General features: G+C 42.1%; 6 non-coding genes and 1 pseudogene across 6 annotated transcripts; all 7 read right to left on the minus strand.

Moving 5' to 3' along the window:
- Window positions 1-457: 457 nt before the first annotated feature.
- Window positions 458-598, minus strand: LOC121697908. The gene has a single exon (XR_006026593.1). It is a non-coding gene; the product is annotated as a U4 spliceosomal RNA (small nuclear RNA).
- Window positions 599-1,182: 584 nt separating this feature from the next.
- Window positions 1,183-1,323, minus strand: LOC121697909. Its single transcript, XR_006026594.1, has one exon. It is a non-coding gene; the product is annotated as a U4 spliceosomal RNA (small nuclear RNA).
- A 584-nt stretch (window positions 1,324-1,907) lies between these two features.
- Window positions 1,908-2,048, minus strand: LOC121697910. The gene has a single exon (XR_006026595.1). It is a non-coding gene; the product is annotated as a U4 spliceosomal RNA (small nuclear RNA).
- Window positions 2,049-2,632: 584 nt separating this feature from the next.
- LOC121697911 lies at window positions 2,633-2,773 on the minus strand. The gene has a single exon (XR_006026596.1). It is a non-coding gene; the product is annotated as a U4 spliceosomal RNA (small nuclear RNA).
- Window positions 2,774-3,357: 584 nt separating this feature from the next.
- Window positions 3,358-3,498, minus strand: LOC121697912. The gene has a single exon (XR_006026597.1). It is a non-coding gene; the product is annotated as a U4 spliceosomal RNA (small nuclear RNA).
- A 584-nt stretch (window positions 3,499-4,082) lies between these two features.
- On the minus strand, window positions 4,083-4,223 carry LOC121697926. The gene has a single exon (XR_006026611.1). It is a non-coding gene; the product is annotated as a U4 spliceosomal RNA (small nuclear RNA).
- Window positions 4,224-4,807: 584 nt separating this feature from the next.
- LOC121697935 lies at window positions 4,808-4,934 on the minus strand (annotated as a pseudogene).
- Window positions 4,935-16,101: the final 11,167 nt, after the last annotated feature.

Genomic DNA, 16,101 nt, shown 5'->3' on the forward strand with positions numbered 1-16,101 from the left:
GTGCTGTTGTAGAGCAGTGGGCACCACAAGATGACATCAAAATACAGCAATTACTACAGCATATAACAGATCATTTTTTCACCCGACCGTTGCATGCTGGGATGCTGAAATGCAGTCGCACAAGTAGGCGGAGACTGAGTATGATCAGGGGAGTAAGGGCCGAGGTTAAGGTGGGGGTGGGGCGAGTATGACGGGCCACTATACAATACTTGCTTGCTATACTACATCCAGAGTAAAGGGAAAATATTTAGATGCATATCTCCCTTCAGCTGGTACATTGCCAAATAGAACCGAGACGAAATTTGCTACTCTGACCTGGCCAAAAAAGCACCGGAGAGTTGACGACCAGGTAGGCTATTCCTACCTCACTGTTCGGAAGGTCACCAAAGTCGCACAGCCCACAAAGCGCCGAACCCGACATGAACACTGATTTACGTTTCTTTCAACAACCAAACAGTCTCCTTGGAGACCACCAAAAATTGCCATTGCCGACTATATTTCAAGTCGTCAAGGCGGGGTATTGGGTAAAGTTTTCAACTAGCAATAATCGCGCCTCGGATAAACCTCATAGGCTACGATACTGCCACTGCGCAGAGATGACTGGAGATGGGAATGTGTTCTGGGACCGGGTGTGGGCAACAGTCATCACAAAGCTGGTGAGCTCAACTATCTAAAGAATAGCATCCATCCTATGCTATGCTAAACCATGTACAAGTACAACCCAAGTGCTGTTGTAGAGCATTGGGCACCACAAGATGACATCAAAATACAGCAATTACTACAGCATATAACAGATCATTTTTTCACCCGACCGTTGCATGCTGGGATGCTGAAATGCAGTCGCACAAGTAGGCGGAGACTGAGTATGATCAGGGGAGTAAGGGCCGAGGTTAAGGTGGGGGTGGGGCGAGTATGACGGGCCACTATACAATACTTGCTTGCTATACTACATCCAGAGTAAAGGGAAAATATTTAGATGCATATCTCCCTTCAGCTGGTACATTGCCAAATAGAACCGAGACGAAATTTGCTGCTCTGACCTGGCCAAAAAAGCACCGGAGAGTTGACGACCAGGTAGGCTATTCCTACCTCACTGTTCGGAAGGTCACCAAAGTCGCACAGCCCACAAAGCGCCGAACCCGACATGAACACTGATTTACGTTTCTTTCAACAACCAAACAGTCTCCTTGGAGACCACCAAAAATTGCCATTGCCGACTATATTTCAAGTCGTCAAGGCGGGGTATTGGGTAAAGTTTTCAACTAGCAATAATCGCGCCTCGGATAAACCTCATAGGCTACGATACTGCCACTGCGCAGAGATGACTGGAGATGGGACTGTGTTCTGGGACCGGGTGTGGGCAACAGTCATCACAAAGCTGGTGAGCTCAACTATCTAAAGAATAGCATCCATCCTATGCTATGCTAAACCATGTACAAGCACAACCCAAGTGCTGTTGTAGAGCAGTGGGCACCACAAGATGACATCAAAATACAGCAATTACTACAGCATATTACAGATCATTTTTTCACCCGACCGTTGCATGCTGGGATGCTGAAATGCAGTCGCACAAGTAGGCGGAGACTGAGTATGATCAGGGGAGTAAGGGCCGAGGTTAAGGTGGGGGTGGGGCGAGTATGACGGGCCACTATACAATACTTGCTTGCTATACTACATCCAGAGTAAAGGGAAAATATTTAGATGCATATCTCCCTTCAGCTGGTACATTGCCAAATAGAACCGAGACGAAATTTGCTGCTCTGACCTGGCCAAAAAAGCGCCGGAGAGTTGACGACCAGGCAGGCTATTCCTACCTCACTGTTCGGAAGGTCACCAAAGTCGCACAGCCCACAAAGCGCCGAACCCGACATGAACACTGATTTACGTTTCTTTCAACAACCAAACAGTCTCCTTGGAGACCACCAAAAATTGCCATTGCCGACTATATTTCAAGTCGTCAAGGCGGGGTATTGGGTAAAGTTTTCAACTAGCAATAATCGCGCCTCGGATAAACCTCATAGGCTACGATACTGCCACTGCGCAGAGATGACTGGAGATGGGAATGTGTTCTGGGACCGGGTGTGAGCAACAGTCATCACAAAGCTGGTGAGCTCAACTATCTAAAGAATAGCATCCATCCTATGCTATGCTAAACCATGTACAAGTACAACCCAAGTGCTGTTGTAGAGCAGTGGGCACCACAAGATGACATCAAAATACAGCAATTACTACAGCATATTACAGATCATTTTTTCACCCGACCGTTGCATGCTGGGATGCTGAAATGCAATCGCACAAGTAGGCGGAGACTGAGTATTATCAGGGGAGTAAGGGCCGAGGTTAAGGTGGGGGTGGGGCGAGTATGACGGGCCACTATACAATACTTGCTTGCTATACTACATCCAGAGTAAAGGGAAAATACTTAGATGCATATCTCCCTTCAGCTGGTACATTGCCAAATAGAACCGAGACGAAATTTGCTGCTCTGACCTGGCCAAAAAAGCACCGGAGAGTTGACGACCAGGTAGGCTATTCCTACCTCACTGTTCGGAAGGTCACCAAAGTCGCACAGCCCACAAAGCGCCGAACCCGACATGAACACTGATTTACGTTTCTTTCAACAACCAAACAGTCTCCTTGGAGACCACCAAAAATTGCCATTGCCGACTATATTTCAAGTCGTCAAGGCGGGGTATTGGGTAAAGTTTTCAACTAGCAATAATCGCGCCTCGGATAAACCTCATAGGCTACGATACTGCCACTGCGCAGAGATGACTGGAGATGGGACTGTGTTCTGGGACCGGGTGTGGGCAACAGTCATCACAAAGCTGGTGAGCTCAACTATCTAAAGAATAGCATCCATCCTATGCTATGCTAAACCATGTACAAGCACAACCCAAGTGCTGTTGTAGAGCAGTGGGCACCACAAGATGACATCAAAATACAGCAATTACTACAGCATATTACAGATCATTTTTTCACCCGACCGTTGCATGCTGGGATGCTGAAATGCAGTCGCACAAGTAGGCGGAGACTGAGTATGATCAGGGGAGTAAGGGCCGAGGTTAAGGTGGGGGTGGGGCGAGTATGACGGGCCACTATACAATACTTGCTTGCTATACTACATCCAGAGTAAAGGGAAAATATTTAGATGCATATCTCCCTTCAGCTGGTACATTGCCAAATAAAACCGAGACGAAATTTGCTGCTCTGACCTGGCCAAAAAAGCGCCGGAGAGTTGACGACCAGGCAGGCTATTCCTACCTCACTGTTCGGAAGGTCACCAAAGTCGCACAGCCCACAAAGCGCCGAACCCGACATGAACACTGATTTACGTTTCTTTCAACAACCAAACAGTCTCCTTGGAGACCACCAAAAATTGCCATTGCCGACTATATTTCAAGTCGTCAAGGCGGGGTATTGGGTAAAGTTTTCAACTAGCAATAATCGCGCCTCGGATAAACCTCATAGGCTACGATACTGCCACTGCGCAGAGATGACTGGAGATGGGAATGTGTTCTGGGACCGGGTGTGAGCAACAGTCATCACAAAGCTGGTGAGCTCAACTATCTAAAGAATAGCATCCATCCTATGCTATGCTAAACCATGTACAAGTACAACCCAAGTGCTGTTGTAGAGCAGTGGGCACCACAAGATGACATCAAAATACAGCAATTACTACAGCATATTACAGATCATTTTTTCACCCGACCGTTGCATGCTGGGATGCTGAAATGCAATCGCACAAGTAGGCGGAGACTGAGTATTATCAGGGGAGTAAGGGCCGAGGTTAAGGTGGGGGTGGGGCGAGTATGACGGGCCACTATACAATACTTGCTTGCTATACTACATCCAGAGTAAAGGGAAAATACTTAGATGCATATCTCCCTTCAGCTGGTACATTGCCAAATAGAACCGAGACGAAATTTGCTGCTCTGACCTGGCCAAAAAAGCGCCGGAGAGTTGACGACCAGGCAGGCTATTCCTACCTCACTGTTCGGAAGGTCACCAAAGTCGCACAGCCCACAAAGCGCCGAACCCGACATGAACACTGATTTACGTTTCTTTCAACAACCAAACAGTCTCCTTGGAGACCACCAAAAATTGCCATTGCCGACTATATTTCAAGTCGTCAAGGCGGGGTATTGGGTAAAGTTTTCAACTAGCAATAATCGCGCCTCGGATAAACCTCATAGGCTATGATACTGCCACTGCGCAGAGATGACTGGAGATGGGAATGTGTTCTGGGACCGGGTGTGGGCAACAGTCATCACAAAGCTGGGGAGCTCAACTATCTAAAGAATAGCATCCATCCTATGCTATGCTAAACCATGTACAAGTACAAGCCAAGTGCTGTTGTAGAGCAGTGGGCACCACAAGATGACATCAAAATACAGCAATTACTACAGCATATAACAGATCATTTTTTCACCCGACCGTTGCATGCTGGGATGCTGAAATGCAGTCGCACAAGTAGGCGGAGACTGAGTATGATCAGGGGAGTAAGGGCCGAGGTTAAGGTGGGGGTGGGGCGAGTATGACGGGCCACTATACAATACTTGCTTGCTATATTACATCCAGAGTAAAGGGAAAATATTTAGATGCATATCTCCCTTCAGCTGGTACATTGCCAAATAGAACCGAGACGAAATTTGCTGCTCTGACCTGGCCAAAAAAGCGCCGGAGACTTGACGACCAGGTAGGCTATTCCTACCTCACTGTTCGGAAGGTCACCAAAGTCGCACAGCCCACAAAGCGCTGAACCCGACAAAAACACTGATTTACGCTTCTTTCAACAACCAAACAGTCTCCTTGGAAACCACCAAAAATTGCCATTGCCGACTACATTTCAAGTCGTCAAGGCGGGGTATTGGGTAAAGTTTTCAACTAGCAATAATCGCGCCTCGGATAAACCTCATAGGCATAGTTAAGGTGGGGGTGGGGCGAGTATGACGGGCCACTACACAATACTTGCTTGCTATACTACATACAGAGTAAAGGGAAAATATTTAGATGCATATCTCCCTTGATGGTAATTTTGATACCATAGATTTAATAGAGACCCAGTCAGACCAATAGTATGAAAAATCAGGAACAGAGTTTATTTACAATGATGCGCATCAAGGGAGATACAGCATTACTTCACCTAAATATCCATCAGCTGCTCTAACTAGACAAGGAAATAGTTAGGGTTTAAGTATCCTTCCAAGCTGACGGGAGATGGTGTTGGTCATCCCATCTCCATGGACTACACTGAATCAGACCCTGATTAGTAGCAACCTGGGATTCCGGAGCAGATAGCTACTGACGCAGCCATGCAGAACAGTGAAACACTGCAAAGTCATAATATTCCCGCTTATCTCTAAATACAGTCACACACAGATATACACAGGGACAGTACAGATATCATACAGTCATTACATAGAATCATACTTTTAGTATCAAAGTGACCCACTACTGAGAAATGCAGAACATTAAACCACATATTGGAATATTGGACATAATGTTCTATCCACTTTCTCTCAGTCCCCCTTTTTCAGCCTTTATGGCTGGAACATTTCATCAAATATTGCCACTATATAAAATATAAATGATTATATAATTGTTTAATTAAAGTTAGTCAGATCCAAATAAGCAGGTACATGACTCGATACATGATTTAACTGATTTCTTCATAAGTCATGAATAGCTACACATGATTAGCCTAGAAATCTAGACGCGCCCCTAGCGGCAGCAAATTACATTTGCTGCCAGGGCTAGTCTAGCAACTCTCCGTAGGCTTGTGAGCTCCAGAAATCAAAACTTAATCAGGCCAATGAAATCGTGTATAGAGTCGTTAGGTGGGCTTAACATAATGATTGATGGCAGAGTTGCAACGGTTTGGCTTGAATTCCCTGCTACTTGAAAACAAATAAGATGGATGTTGCTGCTGGCGAACAGTGTGACACGAGTTAAGCTTTTATTAAGTTGGCAAACGTTTGAACTAGCCAACTAGCTCCGCTGGTGGGAAACGCATGGGACTCATAGCGCTGCCACTGTCCTACTGCGTGCAGAGGGAATTTGAAAGACAACTGATTATCCCGCCCCTCGGACTGAGCACTGCGAACGGTGAGTGCCCAGACCCTACATTTTACAGTTTTTTCTGATTGCTTAAGCACATTTTTTGTAACTATGGCTTTTTTAGCAAAACTCTACACACAAATGGCAAAACCTCTCACCCAATCAGCAAAACATTGTAGTTCTCTTGCAAAAGCTAACACACCTTGCTTAACTCTTCACACCTTCGTAAAAATGGTGTTTTCGTATCTAACAGTAAACACAAGCCATCACAATAGTAAGCACACAATGTGCCAACAACACACTGATGGTATGAATAAAAAACACATCTGGCTTTTGCTTTCTCTGTGCACAAGGTAGACTATGTCAGTTTGAGGTCATACTTTTGTCATAGTTCTGTAAACATACAGGGATCCAAACTTCAAGTATTACTGTAGTGTTTATTTACACACATCAAAACAAACACAAGTGTGTTTTTCCAAGTCAAAACACAAAATAGCATTTCACTGAGACAAAACAAATCAGTCTACATCGGGTCGTCTCTCTCAAAATTCTGTCTACATCACATGCAATGTCCTAGTCCAAGGCACCTGGAAAAATATATTCTGGAATGATGTATCCAGGCCTGACATGACAATATCCCCACATGTAGACTGTTTTTTTGTCTGTAAAAGGGCTATTTCTTTCTCTTCTCACTCTTCCTGCTCACTCCATTGTACCCATTGTACATTACCTGTGGCTTATTTATAGTGCTTAGGCTGATTGCAAAGTGAACTAATTATCTAAAACAGTTTTCACATGAGAAAGTGTGCCAGAGAGTTGGCAAAATAGTGTAAATAATAGCCATTGTGCCTACAGTTGTGCAAAGTGTGTGTTAAAAAATTGCAAACTGAGTGCAAAGCAGTGTTTGTGCTTTTAGTTTTGCGAACTCAGTGAGTAGTTTTGCCATTTGTGTGTAGAGTTTTGCAAAAAAAGCCATAGTTACAAAAAATGTGTTTAAGCATTCAGAAAAAACTGTAATGTGGGTCTGGCTCGTCAGGCTAACACATGATTGGTGTAGAATAACAACCACTGTAAATCAAAAAGCAAACCATCCTTACAATCAGAACAAGAGCTAGTAAATCAAAAATAATATATTTGGTCCATCCCCCTAAACTATCCAGAAACTCGTCTATATCATTTCTATATCAGGTTGGGTTAATCCCATTGGTGTACCACCTTTTCAGATTAACAACCGATTTAGAGGCATCAGGACATAAATCACATGTATATAAAAATAATAAGTTCTGAATCCAATACTCTCAAGTCCCCCTTTAAAAGATTTGAAGCTTTTGACACCAAACAATAGCACAAATCTGATTGAATCAGAATAAGCCTACTAATTACAGTTTTTTCTGAATGCTTAAACACAACCGTGATTCTTATAGCACAATTTCTAAAACTATTAATTCATATAGCAAAACCACTCACTGAGTTCGCAAAACCAAAAGCACAAACACTGCTTTGCACTCAGTTTGCAATTTTGTCACACACACTTTGCACAACTGGAGGCACAATCCACTGCACAGCACTCTTTTTGCAGCACTGTAAACACAACTCACTGCTTTACACTCAATTTCCAAATGATCAACACACTCCTAGCAAATCTATACACATTATTTACATTATTTACACTATTTTGCCAACTTTCTGGCACACTTTCTCATGTGAAAACTGTTTTAGATATTTAGTTCACTTTGCAATCAGCCTAAGCACTATAAATAAGCCACAGGTAATGTACAATGGGTACAATGGAGAGTGCAGGAAGAGTGCGTAAGAATTAGAGGCCGAAGAATAGGACGTGGAGGTGAAGAAGTAGGAGGAAGAAGAGGAGGAAGAGGATGCAGAGGTGAAGAAGTGAGAGGGAGAAGATGACAAGGACAAGGAGGTGAAGTTAGAGGAAGAGGACAAGGAGGAGCAAGAGGAGGACGAGGAGGGGGAAGAGGAAGGGTAAGAAGACAAAGAAATAGCCCTTTTACAGGCAAAAAATCAGTCTACATGTGGGGATATTTCACTATTCACTATCATGTCAGGCCTGGATATGGCATTCCAGAATATATTTTCCCTGGTGCCTTGGACTAGGACATTGCATTGTGATGTACACAAAATTTTGAGAGAGACGACACAATGTAGACTGATTTTTTTGTCTCAGTGAAATTGCTATTTTGTGTTTTGACTTGGAAAAACACACTTCTGTTTGTTTTGATGTGTGTAAATAAACACCAATACACCAAGTTTGGATCCCTGTATGTCTACAGAACTATGACAAAAGTATGACCTCAAACTGACATAGTCTACCTTGTGCACAGAGAAAGCAAAAGCCAGATGTGTTTTTTATTCATACCATCAGTGTGTAGTTGGCACATTGTGTGCTTATTTTTGTGATGGCTTGTGTTACTGTTTAATACGAAAACACCATTTTTACGAAGGTGTGAAGAGTTAAGCAAGGTGTGTTGGATTTTGCAAGATAACTAGAATGTTTTGCTGATTGGGTGAAAGGTTTTCCTATTTGTGTGTAGAGTTTTGCAAAAAAAGCCATAGTTACAAAAAAATTTGCTTAAGCAATCAGAAAAAACTGTAACTGAGAGTAATGCAGCAATTGTCTCTTTACCATGTGTATAATACTTAGGCAAAGCTGAATATAAAACCAAAACATATAAGAAATGTCTCTCAACAATTCTCAAATAGAACCCAATAAAGGAAATGAGTCAAATTAAACAACATGGTTACATGTTTAAAAGTGGCCCTGACTGTCTTGATTTCTCACAGGGTGTGAAGAAAAAAAACAATTACATACCACAGAGTACCAGTGATAAAACAATAACCAAACAGTTCTAGGGGAAAATGAAACAATAGACAAAAAAAGAAAAAGAAAAATAGAGTAGTCTGTAAGGTTCCCCCTTTTAACCACTGATTGCACCTGAAACAAAACACAGAGATATACAAATCTGGGCCCAAGGCCCTAGCATAGTGCTTCCTAAGTTTCAGCTAACATTATTAAAACGATTTCAATTGCAATACTGCTCTATGGTCAGTCACCAAATTAGTAATTAATTAGCAATGAAATATAAATTCAAATGATCATGGATACTCTTTTTTGTGTGTGTGCCTCATATCAAAAATTGTTTATCATACAGCAAAGCTATAAATAACTCTTTTTTCCCCGACATTGTTTAAAGCAGGCCTAAAGGCATGTTTTAAAGAATTTGGTTAGCACTTTATTCTGAACATATTCTGAACGTCTGAAACAAATGAAATTTGTATTTTATTTTATTGCATTGCTGTATCAAAAATAATTGTAAACAATATAGTTTAGTATGTATGCCATCATACCACATTATCATCTTGACACTGGTTTGCATAGCTGTAAAAACAGTTGTAAAAATATTTTCCATGTCAGTGATGAGAAAAAAATAATAATACCAATATAACAACTGCGGGTGTGTTGTTACTGTAATAAACATATGAACCTATTAGTTCAATATTAGTTCAGAATAATGAAGTGAACATCAACAACCTCTCATGCTCCATGAAAGAAAAAGCTATCTTTAATCATAACTTGATACACTGCAAGAGCTAGCTGTCTATGTTATCAGACTACTCTTACTGTAATCAGACTCCCCCTTATGATATGATTCTCTTAGCTAAAATGTTGTGGCGTTGGCGTATAACACTGTGTCCTATTAAGAGCTAAGTGCGTCATAGCATCAACAATTTGATAAATTCACTGCTGTTGGTAAGATTACAACTTTGCTAAACTGACCGCCAAGTATGAATTTAACTGATATGCTTCAACTCTTGTCAGTGTTGTCACTGCCAGAAGCACGAGATTGTGGAGCAATGCTTACAGTTTTTTCTGATTGCTTAAGCACATTTTTTCTAACTATGGCTTTTTTTGCAAAACTCTACACACAAATAGGAAAACCTTTCACCCAATCAGCAAAACATTCTAGTTCTCTTGCCAAAGCCAACACGCCTTGCTTAACTCTTCACACCTTTGTAAAAATTGTGTTTTCGTATCAAACAGTAAACACAAGCCATCACAATAATAAGCACACAATGTGCCAACTACACACTGATGGTATGAATAAAAAACACATCTGGCTTTTGCTTTCTCTGTGCACAAGGTAGACTATTTCAGTTTGAGGTCATACTTTTGTCATAGTTGTATAAACATACAGGGATCCAAACTTCAAGTATTGGTGTTTATTTACACACATCAAAACAAACACAAGTGTGTTTTTCCAAGTCAAAACACAAAATAGCAATTTCACTGAGACAAAAAAAAATCAGTCTACATCGGGTCGTCTCTCTCAAAATTTCATCTACATCACATGCAATGTCCTAGTCCAAGGCACCAGGGAAAAAATATTCTGGAATGCCATATCCAGGCCTGACATGACAATATCCCCACATGTAGACTGATTTTTTTTCCTGTAAAAGGGCTATTTCTTTCTCTTCTTCCCCTTCCTCTTCCCCTCCTCGTCCTCCTCTTGCTCCTCCTTGTCCTCTTCCTCCAACTTCACCTCCTTGTCCTTGTCATCCTCTCCCTCTCACTTCTTCACCTCTGCATCCTCTTCCTCCTCTTCTTCCTCCTACTTCTTCACCTCCACATCCTATTCTTCGGCCTCTAATTCTTACGCACTCTTCCTGCTCCCTCTGTTGTACCCATTGTAAATTACCTGTGGCTTATTTATAGTGCTTAGGCTGATTGCAAAGTGAACAGTTTTCACATGAGAAAGTGTGCCAGAGAGTTGGCAAAATAGTGTAAATAATAGCCATACATGTGTATAGATTTGCTAGGAGTGTGTTGATAATTTGGAAATTGAGTGTAAAGCAGTGAGTTGTGTTTACAGTTCCGCAAAAAGAGTGCTGTGCAGTGGATTGTGCCTCCAGTTGTGCAAAGTGTGTGTTACAAAATTGCAAACTGAGTGCAAAGCAGTGTTTGTGCTTTTGGTTTTGCGAACTCAGTGAGTGGTTTTGCTATAAGAATTAATAGTTTTAGAAATTGTGCTATAAGAATCACAGTTGTGTTTAAGCATTCAGAAAAAACTGTAATACATATGTCCAAGCTATAAGTTCTGCCACTTGTGCCCCTCTCCAGAACCTTCTCTGCCCTCAGAACCTGTCTGTCTTCCACTGTCGCCCATTCAGCCAGTCGCTCACCATAGTGTATGGTGGCTTCACTCAAAGCAGGACCTGGCAGGGCTCAAGGCCTACACACCTAGCCAATCAACAGTCAAAAAACATCTGTGTCTACCTTGAAGCAGGAACATAGTGTCCGCATGGCTTCCAGTGTTTGCGGCCTACACGTGGAACAGGATAACTTGGGTCAGGTTCTATTAGCATGGGGAGCAGGAAGCTTGGAGAAACAATTAGCCTGTATTTAAGCAAAATGGTCATACTTTCTATGGGGCCTTCAAATGGAACATCTAAACCAAAACTGGAATATGTAATCTGATATAATTCACATACCCATCGCCTCGCATATGTGCTCCTGTGTCTTGTAGTGGATTGGGGAGAGCAAGGATGGCCTTGATGCTTTGGTCCAGGCATCCAACACTCTTTACAACACAGCACACAACATTTAATTTTTCCTGCAAAGCTTCACTCAATTTAATTAAAACAACAGATATTCCTAGGCGGAGATATCAGATATCAAAATGTATATAAAACACTGGAGGAGGATGTAGGAACTTGTGACCCTATGACATTTTAGTCATTGATTAATTCAATTTAATTTGAGGCTAACCATGTAAATATACACTTTAGATCATCACAAATAACATGTAAAACTGTTACTTTCCTCACCAATGAGCACTACGCAGAGGTCCTTATAAATATCAAAAGGATCTTATAAACGTAGGTTTTTCTATTATTATTATTATTATTTATTTATTTACAATGATTCACCCCTGAGCGAGTGTTTGAGTTTTTTTTTCTTCCAAAGACTACTGCTACCAAATAGCCCTAGTTTTTCTATTTAGGGTGAATCAACCCTGAGCCTGCTCGCTCTGGTTTTCTTTTCATCCAAAGACTACTAATACAAAATAGTCTTGACTCCCTACGGAGGAGATTTTTTATTTTTTTTATTTTACTCACCAAACGTTTGCCTTTTGGTTGATCACTGGTTCTCGCTCTGACGTCTTAGGAGAATTCCCTTTCAGTAGGATCCCGTCACCGGGAGTCAGAAGATCAGCCATCTCGCCTTGCTGTCTCAGACAACCAAGGGCTTTCAGGATTCCAAATCCAAGGTCCCAGACCTCACCGTGTATGGTTTTTCAGCTGGTTCTGACCCCAGATGTTGGGATCCTGGGACCTCTCGCAATTCTGTTAGGTAAATCAATTCGGAATCAAGAAGATGAGACAGGAGCCAGTGATCAAAATCATCCAATTATATTGAATCTTTGCAAAGAGTGAGGATAGTATGACACAGCTGGTTGAAACAAGGAGCTTTACATTCTAAGAGTGCTTATATACTTCAGTGGCTACATAAGTCAAGCGTAACTACACCCATAGTCATATAATTCAAGCGTGACTAAACTCCCAATGGGTAGTCACTTAATCAAATGTTGGTGGTTTGTTACCTTACTTGTTGTGAGCAGGGTCTAGCGGCCTTGCCGACAGATCTCAAATATTTTAGAATCTCAGGCTTCTCTGATTGTATCTTATTCTAGGGCTAGGGCCTGAATCACCAGGGGGGGGAAAAAATAAGATGGGCTGTAGCAACCTAACAGCCCTGGTCTGCCTGTAGGTCTCTGGTTTACCCATTGCTGCGTGTTCAGCTCCCTTACGGGTGTTTCCAGAGGCCCATCCCCAGAACCAGGACTGAGAGATCACCCCCCTCCATTTTGTTCCAAATGAAAAAACACTTAGGACTGTAGAAATTATTCAATGACAATTGTAATTCAATGGCATATAATTTTCCAAACTGACAAATCTAACAATATCAAACAAGGGTTGTACGTGTCTCTTTTAGCATTGACAAACAAAACATGTACAAACAAACAAAATAAAATAATTAAGGCATGTTGACCAAACACAAACCAAAACAAAACATGTTGCCACTCTGTAAGAGAAGTAACTCTTGACTGAATTAATATGGTATGCTATCAACGTCAAAGCGTCATTTTAATAGAGAAGTTAAGACTCCTCTGACAAGCAACACCTTCAAATTGGTCGAACTTAGATATAAAATATCTTTAACTTCATAATTCAAGTGTAATAAATGTCTTTTCTCTTCTCCACTCTCTCTCTCTCTTTACACTTGCTCCCTGACCTTTGTGGCGATCAAACCTGACCCCCTATAATAAAGTAATGTAATGAAAACATGGCAGCTACATACGGAAGATGGTCAGCGTCTATAAATAACAGCCCAGGTAGCGCTGTCTCCGCCTCTCTCGTTTCCCTCTACCGGTGTTTCGTCTGCTGTGTGTTTGGTTCGCTGGTGTTGCCCTGCGTAGGCTGAACGTGATGACAGGTAGAGTGTTTTGCCTTGTGAGAGCGGCCTGGTTGGTCCTTGTCTCGGACGCTCCATGAGTATTGCCTAGCCTCAAAGAACTGTCTTTCCATTGTTCGGCAGGTTGATAACTCCACCGAGTAGTTCAGAGTTTTGTGCGTGTTTGGTCTAGTCCAAACCGAGCTCCGTGATCACTTTGCGAACGAACTGTTTTATCATTGTTCAGCAAGCGATCACGGCAGCAAAGTTGTTGTTCCTGGCCTGTCGGCCTGTCTTGCCCCATTCGTTCCGTGATCTCCTTGCGCTGTAACTGTCTTATCATTGTTTGCAGGAGTCACGCAACGTGGGTAAGCTAGTAGTTTTGTGCGAGTTGTTCGGTCCTTTGGTGTGCACTCCATTCGCTCCGTGATCTCCTAGCATTAGAACTGTTTTACCATTGTTTGCAGGAGACACGCGACAGTAGCGAGGTTGTAGCAGCTGGCCCACTTCTCTGTGTTGTCCTGTGCTCTTTAAAAGCGCTCTTGTTGTTTAGTCGTGAGCGGCGCGACTTTAAGTTGAATATAGATTACATAGGCTACTGGGGAGGGTTTCCTTAGGGGTTTTCCTGGGGATTATTATTTTGTCTTTTGGGGATATTTTTATTTCTACATTTTCCTTTCCTCCGGCGCCGGCCTGCCTTTATTGTAATCTAATCTAAACTGTAAACTGAAAGCAATCACGTTTGTGCTCTAGTTTTGGAGAGCTCTTCTTTTGTTAAGTGATTTTGCTATTTAATGTTATTTTGTTTATTGGTTTATCCACACTGGGAGCTTTGAAGCAGTCGGCTATGTTGTAGTAGCCAATTAGTTATAGCCTGTTTAACCTGTTTGAATTTATTGTGGCCTTAGGCCGAAGAGGTCTTTTTTGACCGAAGATACTTTTCGTTTTTGGACCTTTTTGCGTCTTGCCTTTTTGCATTTTTTGTCGAGGCTACCGCCTACCGCCTCCTAGTGGCCTGACCTAAAAATAGGCTGAATGGACTGCTACTGCTGTTGTGGTGATTTGTTTGCTTGTGTGGTGTTCATATGTGTCCTGAACAATATATTCCATTTTTGAACACACCTGTTTGCATTTCTTGAAGTCTTTTAGTTAGAGTTAAAACCATTTAATGTTTTGTGGTGCTTTATAAAGCCATTTAGTTATTATTTCTTAACTTTAGTTTATCTTCACTCTGTCTGAGTGGTGGTGGATAAATCCACCTGGCGCCCAACCGTTACGCTACCCCACTACCGCCACACCTTCAAGTGCAGAGATAACAACCACTCACACACACACACAGACACACAGCTAAGTCAGAGAAGATCTGTGACTGTACCTTATGGTTAAGTGTGTTAGTGTTTTCCGTACCAGCAAGAGTGCCCTCAATGGTGACCACAGAATATCCTTTACCTTTGTGAAAAGGAACAACTCAACAGGAGAGGAGTTAGACTTCAGACACTTGGCTTCACAATCTTGGCTTCAGTTTAGTTGAGAATAGTTCAGTAAATCAAACAAGTTTGAATCCCAAGCAAAAACAAAAATAATTATCTTATTGAGAGGAAGCAAAAAAAACAATTCAATACAGTTAAGTCAGATGCATCTTTCTTATGTGTATTCTCAGTTACAGTCTGTAACAGATATGTGACCTTCATGCATATCAGCTGGCCAACACACACACTCACTCTCACAGGCCTCATGTCGACTGACAGGAGAGAAGACAAAGACAAAACGGACTCAGTCTTTAGTTGCAATACATACAACACGCATAACATGCCTATAGTTTTAGACACATTCTTTCTCCTAATTATTTTGTGGTATATTTGATTGGCTGACACACAATGTTAGCAGCACTGGGATGTTTTGAATAGGCGCCCCCACCTTTATCTTAGTTTGGCCCAACTAATGCTGCTGACCATGTGTGGCTGCCACAGACAGACAAGCTGCCAAGTAAGTTAACTTTCCCTTAACAACGCAGATGAGGCGGATGTTTTCTTAGATTCAAATAGCTTCGTAGCTCCGAACCAACTATGCCAAATAGTAGTTCAAGCAGGGACAGGTTGACACTCTGACATGTTAGTATCAGAGAGCACCTTTAGCAGACAATTGCGAAGCACACATACACATAACCCATAGGTCAGAAACATACATAGACATAGATGTACCTAGACATACATGTTGAGACAAAACATACATAGATGTACCTAGACATACATGTTGAGACAAAACATACATAGACATACCTAGACATACATGTTGAGACAAAAACTCATAGAGTCATGTTCCTGATTGGTTATCTTAAAGTGACTGGTCTCAAACTTTGACAGATTGTCCAATTTAGCAAACCCAGTGATGGTGATCCCCCCACCCAGACCCAGCATCGAACATCTGTAACTCTCCGGAGATTCTTTGACGTAGGCCCGTTTGTGTGCGCACACAATCTCTTCCTTGTTTCGGGAGCCAAAATGCCCAATTCTGTCAGGGGCTGGATAGCTCACCCTTCAGCTGGTACATTGCAAAATAGAACCGAG

This window comes from Alosa sapidissima, chromosome 22 (genome assembly GCF_018492685.1).
Source record: "Alosa sapidissima isolate fAloSap1 chromosome 22, fAloSap1.pri, whole genome shotgun sequence".
In the NCBI taxonomy this organism is placed as follows: domain Eukaryota; kingdom Metazoa; phylum Chordata; class Actinopteri; order Clupeiformes; family Clupeidae; genus Alosa; species Alosa sapidissima.